Source organism: Cygnus olor, chromosome 2, assembly GCF_009769625.2.
Source record: "Cygnus olor isolate bCygOlo1 chromosome 2, bCygOlo1.pri.v2, whole genome shotgun sequence".
Taxonomy (NCBI): domain Eukaryota; kingdom Metazoa; phylum Chordata; class Aves; order Anseriformes; family Anatidae; genus Cygnus; species Cygnus olor.
In genome coordinates this window covers 145,726,347-145,733,989 of record NC_049170.1, presented here as the reverse complement: position 1 = coordinate 145,733,989, position 7,643 = coordinate 145,726,347, and the positions used below count along the sequence as shown (strand labels likewise).

At 39.7% G+C, this 7,643-nt stretch overlaps 1 long non-coding RNA gene across 1 annotated transcript; it reads left to right on the top strand.

The window, feature by feature from the left end:
* Positions 1 to 1,459: 1,459 nt before the first annotated feature.
* LOC121065344 lies at positions 1,460 to 7,242 on the top strand. The gene is made up of 3 exons (XR_005816999.1): positions 1,460 to 1,569; positions 3,715 to 3,811; positions 7,095 to 7,242. It is a non-coding gene; the product is annotated as an uncharacterized LOC121065344 (long non-coding RNA).
* Positions 7,243 to 7,643: the final 401 nt, after the last annotated feature.

The window sequence follows — 7,643 nt, the reverse complement described above, 5'->3', positions numbered from 1 at the left end:
TAAGCCTTTGTGTCCCATGTCCCCCTAGACACATGCCATTAAATAACTACTTTGATACGTGGCCCTCACTTCACTTCTAATACTCTGTGTTAAAATCAGTAATAATAAGCCAATTATGTATTATAGCCCATGGCACGTCACAGAGGACCCAGAGAAGTCAGAGCTGAAAAATGTAAACAGACGCCTCTAAAGTGGAGTGGATGTGCCCACTTGGCATAGGGACTGGACCACCACTCCCAGGAGTTATCTCACTTATCCATGTGATAGAGCACACAGACTACAACCTGCTGGCTGTAGATCTCCTGTTTTCACTAGGTTCTTGAGTTTGGGCTGAGGATATGATGTACTAAACTGATAGCCACAGAGGTGCTTTGTATGACAACATTTAAATCCACTTTGGGGGTCTTATTTTAACTGTCCACATGCACCATAGGGATATGAAAAGCACATCCTGAATTAAACCAAAAAATTAAAAATGAAAGTAACATTTAATCTATTGGACAGTCACTTAAACTATGAGAATGCATCACTTTGCAATGAACTGACTGACAAATTGCAGTGTGCCAAGCACACTGCACATTGGAGCTGCTCAGCTGTAGCTCACATTGCCTGGCCCTTGTCCTTGACCCTGTCCTTTTAGCTCAAGAGCTTTTACTTCTTCAGCAGCAAGCAGGGAGGGGAAAATGAAAGGGCATGACGTTTATTACTATATTATTACTACCGTGGAGAATTTGAAGCTACTGTTTGAAATTGTAATAGTGATCAATTTATCATGTATTTAGTAGTACTGAAGTGCAATATTCTGTGGGATCTGCACACTGAAAACAGTGGGAGTTATGCAGTGATGTGTTTTTGAAAATTCTGTAATTTTATATATGTATGTGCAAATAATTTTTTTAATTGCTGTGCATTTGTGACTCTTGATAAATGAAATAAATGTATCTTCCCTACTTGATAGGTACTGTGAGGATAAATGTTTGTGAGAGTCTTGTTAGGTACTTAGGACCTTCTTAAGCAAGTGTCTGAGTATATGAAATCCTATTCCTTCACAGGAAGGTCCATTTTACACATATCAATAATGCCATTGTAAAGGCTATGGGCCTATCATTCTTTCTAAAGACATCAAGGTCTGTAAAGTTGGGGCTAGAGGCTTCTTCACCTGGTGTATGGTGTTCCCTAGTAAACACAGTGAGTTGACCACTTATATCACATGCAGAGAATGCTGGGGTTTGTATTTCTCTTATTTGCTGTCATGTTCATTGCTGCACATCTCAGGGTGGACCAGGCCCATCCTGTGAGTCACAGTGCAGTAGTCGCCTTGGGATTATGTCTTGTCTCCTGCATGTGCCGCATCACTACTCTCAAATTTTGTTCTCACTCATTAATCAATGTATATATTCTATTGATTTTCTTCATTTTAATTTGGTCTTTTTGATCATTTTTCAAAGAATTCATGCCGGAGGCTCTGTCCTGCAGAAGTAATGGATGTGGCTGAGAGCAGAGAGGACAATGATAACCAGCGCATTCAGTCATGCATATATAAAAGCAACAACAAAGTTAATCTCTCAAGTAGGATTTATTGGGATTTTACCTGGGGTTTAGTTTAACTGGTAGTATAATTTCCAGCAACACTTATTTTTTTTTGTTGTTTTGTTTTTGGTTGCTGTTGTTTTTGTATTTTTGTTTGTTTGTTTGTTTATTCTTCTTGTTGTTGACTTTTTTTTGGTGTGATATCATCTGCTTGTTTTTGCATTGATCCATCTCATCTTGCTTTCAGCTTTATGCTCCCCCTCCCCCAGACTTGCTCTGCTTTTGTTTTTCTTCTGACATCATAGCGGCAGCATGGTAAAGCAGTACAGAAATCTTCTCGCTTCAATTCAATTTGGCTTGCATGTATTGCTCTGTTTCTTCCTGAAATTGTATTGCCATTTCCAGAAATGACATGGCAATATTTCACTTGAGTTCACTTGCCATTTTAAGTGGACCTTCATGGATTTGCATTAATGTTATGAAACCATGCCTAATATAACTACAGTGCGGAGAAAGGTAAAATGAAATTAGTTTAGCTCATTGTCTGCTGTGCACTGAATTGGCAGAGAAAATAAAATTGCAGATCACTATAACATCTACAACAATCCTGCAGGATCAGTCATATCCTATCCTCAAAAACTATGCATGCTTATATGCAAACTACATGTATAAAGCTAATCTACTCTTCTCTGAGGAAAACTTAAAGCTGGTGAAAATAACAAAAGTACTAAATGCAAAGAAGATTTCAAAACTGTTTTGCAGTTCTCCAGAAATACAGCCTGTTCTGTTTTCTTTCTGCAAACAACAAATGAACTTATGAAGATCTCACTGAACTGTTTTGCAATGCTTTAAAAATTTCAAAAATTGGTATATTGAAATAAGATACAAACAGAAAACCCCATCAACTGTCTGTGATTCACATTTCAGAGCAGACAGCAGCATTGCACAACAGCTTGAGATTTGAAATGAGAGGGATCCTGCATCCAGATGAAACTTCATGGGGATTTCAGGCAGAATATAATTATTTCATATAATTATATTATATACGAGCAGAATATAATTATGCAAAGTTGGAATTTTGTCAGGACACTGTGGTGAGCACCTATGCTTTGTGAAAAGCTTATGGGGATTTTTAATTACAATAAGTGGTCAGAATCTTAGTTTGATGTCTCAGCCAAGAGATGAATTGATACTGAACTACTAGACTCTCAGTACATGCCTGGGTAGTACGAAAATAACAGAACCATTAGGCAGCTTGACTCACCTTGTAGTGATGGCAGAATGGGCTGTATCTGAAATCTGGAACAATGATTAAAAAATACTGTTGCTATTCTACAGAAGTACAGTGATTATGAGGGATGTAACTCTGTATTCAAGATTCTTTCATTCTGAGGGAAAGATATGCATCTGCTAAACATGCAGATATGTTATCTGTTCACTTTAGAAACACTTAAACAACTGAGCATCTATCCTTAAAAATTACCACAGAATGGAATAACTTTTAAGAAGTTATCATGCTATGGAATGAGTCTTATGATATGAACTCATTATGAGTTGTAGAGCCTTCAATCAGCAGAGTGGATATTACACTGAATAGTTGAATACCCAAAAGTTTCTTAACTGGTTCAGTCCTATCTGTCTAATCTATCTATCTTCTCATGTCACACCCAGCTCTACTGTATCTGAATGTCTTCCAAGTCTCTCTGGGGCAACAATATTTTTTTCATTATTTTTGGTAATGTAATATAAACCGGAGGCTACAGTATCATTATTTTATTGCTACCCCTGAGATATTTTTGTCAGATGTTAATTCATAATGTCGCAAAGTTCTTCTAAAAGAACAGAAATTAGAGTTGATGCTTTGAGGAAATATTTTTGTAGTGCTTGTTATTAGATTTTTAACTTTTCTATGTGGGTTGTTTTAGATATTTCCAACACTCTAAAAGGCTACTTGGGTTCCTAATCTCAGAATTTTTAGCAGTCTTTTTTTCTTTTTTTTCTTTTTTTTTTTTTTTTAACTTGAGGATGTTTACATTTTGATTAAGTTCCTGGACCGAGCAGAGGGTATCTGATTCAACTTTCTGACTGGCACAGATTTTTATTTTTTTTTAAGGGCCTATACGAATAATATACCTGCGAGTTTGCATTAGATTTGTTAAGCGATGATAATTGTCTGCCTCACAGATGAAAGCACATACAGTCTTGTCTCAGTGCTGCCAAAATATTATGGATTGGGGGTGCCTTGTATATTTTTTGAAATGTTGGAAGGAGAAAGAACAAGGTAAGTAAAACTAACTGAACTGCTGTCCTGATTTTTTTATTATTATTATTTTTTGTAGCTAACATACACAAATGCATATAACAAGTAATAAAATGCATTTGTCTATAGGCTCTCCATGTGAGGCAACCTGAATGACAGAAACTTAAACTCATGCAAAATATGATCCATACACAAAAAGTCAACTTAACTTTAGCAGAGCTGCTACTGGCTTCACTGTAATTAAGTGCTAATCGTAGGGGTGTGCTGTTTTGCAAGGCAGTAAACCAGTTTCCTGAGCGGATAAACTCCCAGGTCAAAGGCCGGGGAGTTTACTCCGTCGGGGGACCAGAATCACTGCTGAGAAAAGCAGCACACCTGTCCTGTTATTGTGATTATGAGACAAATGTGAATACAGCCAGTAAAACAAAGTGACTTGAAAGTCTGGAAAATTTATTGACATAATTGGAAAGAGTGGTGTATTGTATGCCCTGTGAGCCTGGAGCTAGGCTCTGCCTGGTCCCATGGGATGGCACCGAGCTCTCGAAACTAAAGCAGGCAGAGGGGAGGTGGTCACAGGGTGTGCAGGACCATTGGTGCTCAGCATGGTCTTAGGAAAGTCACTTGAGTTGTCTAATGGTACTTTTTCTGAGATGTAAAATGAGGATATGAGTAAACTTCACAGAGGTGTTTCCAAGCACAAACAACAAATTATGTATAGGTCTTCAGTATAATTTGATAGGAAGTTTAATCTGTAGTAAATAAAAGTTGTATCTGTTCCATATGTTTCAGCAAATAAGAATTTCAAGAATAGAAGTAGTTAAAATCAAGAAAAGAACAATGCACTTGAAAAGTACTCATGAAAAGTAGAAAAAAGCCTTTGAAAGTAAGTTATAACAACCGTGCTTTATTCACTGGCTTAGAAAGAAAGGAAAAGTGAAAAGTGCTGTGATTTTTATCACTAGAACACCACATTTATCTGCAAGTAATTGGACTGTTAGTAAGCACTGGTAGGGAACATCCACCGCAGCATGAAATGCTGGGACTTGACACAAGGAGAAGTATGTACGTATTGTTTCTGCATCATGGAATCCAAATTTCTGAGGCTCATTTCTATGGCAGATAGACTCATGCAGTTTGAAAACCAGGTCATTTTTTGATTCAGCAAGAATTTTATATGAGCAAAGAACAAGTAGCTTCTTCCTCAAACAACAAAAACAAGGAAAAAAAAAAAGCTGACATTTTAGCACAATTAAGTTGTCACAGGAATGAGACGGAGAATTTAGTTATTTTACTAAAGCTGAGATACTTCTAATCATAAGCAAAATATTTATAACTTCATATGCAGATGTTTGTGGCAGAAGCATGTACAATTAAAGTTTTTAGGGGAATATCTGGAAGAATAGGGAAGGTGGATTGGTTGAGGGTCTACATAAATGTAGCTCTCCCTCATTAGCCCTCACACTTGTCACAAGAAGACACATAGAATCATAGAGTATCCCGAGCTGGGAGGGACCCATAAGGATCATCAAGTCCAACTCCTGGCACCACACAGGTCTGCCCAAAAGTTTAGACCACGTGACTAAGTGCACAGTCCAAACTCATCTTAAATTCAGACAGGCTTGGTGCAGTGACTACTTCACTGAGGAGCCTGTTCCAGTGTGCAACCACCCTTTCAGTGAAGAATCTCTTCCTGATGTCCGGCCTAAACTTCCCCTGCCTCAGCTTCACACTGTTCCCGCGGGTCCTGTCACTGGTGATAACGGAGAATAGGTCACCTGCCTCTCCACTCCCCCTCGCGAGGAAGTTGTAGACTGTGATGAGGTCCCCTCTCAGCCTCCTCTTCTCCAGGCTGAACAGGCCCAGTGACCTCAGCCGCTCCTCATATGTCTTCCCCTCCTTCACCATCTTCGTCGCCCTCCTCTGGACACTCTCCAACAGTTTAATGTTCTTTTTGTACTGTGGTGCCCAGAACTGCACACAGTACTCGAGATGAGGCCATACCAGCGCAGAGTAGAGTGGGACAATCACTTCCCTCAACCGACTAGCAATGCCGTGCTGGATGCATCCCAGGATACAGTTGGCCCTCCTGGCTTCCAGGGCACACTGCTGGCTCATATTCAGTTTGCTGTCAACCACAACCCCCAGATCCCTCTCTGCGGGGCTGCTTTCCAGCGTCTCGTCGCCCAGTCTGTACGTATAGCCAGGGTTGCCCCGTCCCAGGTGCAGGACCCGGCACTTGCTTTTGTTAAACTTCATGTGGTTGGTGTTTGCCCAGCTCTCCAATCTGCCCAGACCTCTCCGCAAGGCCTTTCCACCCTCATCAACGTCCACAACTCCTCCAAGTTTGGTGTCATTGGCAAATTTGCTCAGAACACCTTCTAGTCCTACATCCAAATCATTTATAAAAACATTGAAGAGGACTGGCCCTAAAATGGAGCCTTGAGGGACCCCACCAGTGACCATCCGCCAGCCAGATGTGGCCCCATTTACCACAATCCTTTGAGCCCTGCCCATCAGCCAATTGCTCACCCATCGTATGATGTTTTTGTTTAGCTGTATGCTGGACATTTTGTCCAGTAGGATCCTATGGGAAACCGCGTCAAAAGCTTTGCTGAAGTCCAAAAAGATCACATCAGCTGGTTTCCCTTGATCGACTAGATGGGTGATCTTATCATAAAAAGAAATCAAATTTGTTAGGCAGGACCTACCCCTCATGAACCAATGTTGGCTGGGACCAATGACTGCCTTGTCCCCCAGGTGCGTTTCAATAATTTCAAGGATCAAGGATCAACTTCAAGGACACTTCACAAAACTGGGCAGCCTTCTCACAGTATGGAGGCACAAAGATCCCACAGCCAGCCAGTAAATAGGAAAAGGAGAGAAGAGCTCCTCTTGCCTGCACAGCTACTTCCAAAAATTACATTTTCCCTGACTCTTATGCTAGAGAATATGATACCAATGGTATTAGTAAAATGATACCACATAAGTTAGATTTAAGGTCTGACTGCACCTAACTGTCCCCGTGCTTTATGTAAATGATAACTGCTAGTCTGTTAGTGCTCACCATATGTGTCTTCAAGGTGATGAGGTGATCACTTTCTCATATATACAGTATGAATCTTACCAATGTGTAATATACCTCCATACCTGATGGACGGATTACAGAAGATGGAGCCAGACCCTTCTCAGGTGTGCTCACTGACAGGACAAGAGTCAAGAGACAAACCAGAGTATAAGAAATTCCATTTAACCGTAACAGAGTTTTTTGATTTTTTTTTAATTTTATTTTTTTATTTTTACTGAGTGTGGTCAGATCCTGGAAGAACAGAAAGTATGCGTAGTCTCAGAACCCTGGAGATATTCAAAACCCAGCTGGATGCATCCCTGAAGCACCCTGCTCTGAGAAGAGGGGTTGGACTATATGATCTCCAGAGCTTCCTTTCCTTCTCAACTATTCTGTGAGTCTGTGAAAATAATAATCAGCTTTACAACCAGTATGATGTTTGAGTAATCTACCTGTACCTTTATTGATGAACCAAAAAAAAATGTGTGACTTTCACTTCTCCTAGATGGAGTATTAATGGATAGTATTAATGGAAGACAGCAGAATTGACTTGTAATTAGATTTTTTAAAATCTGGATTTTACTGATTTTCAGTGGTGCAGAACTAATTTATGTACACTGACTCTTCACTCGCATACATCACTGCAGTAATATTATGTGGTTGCTATAGAAGGCTTTATTTATAGATCTCTGGGGATGTTGCAGATGCGCTGTGCAGTTACACCTGATTTCATACAATCCTAGAAAATCACACTGGAAACAATTTTAATCCCAAAGCAAATTAGCCTAA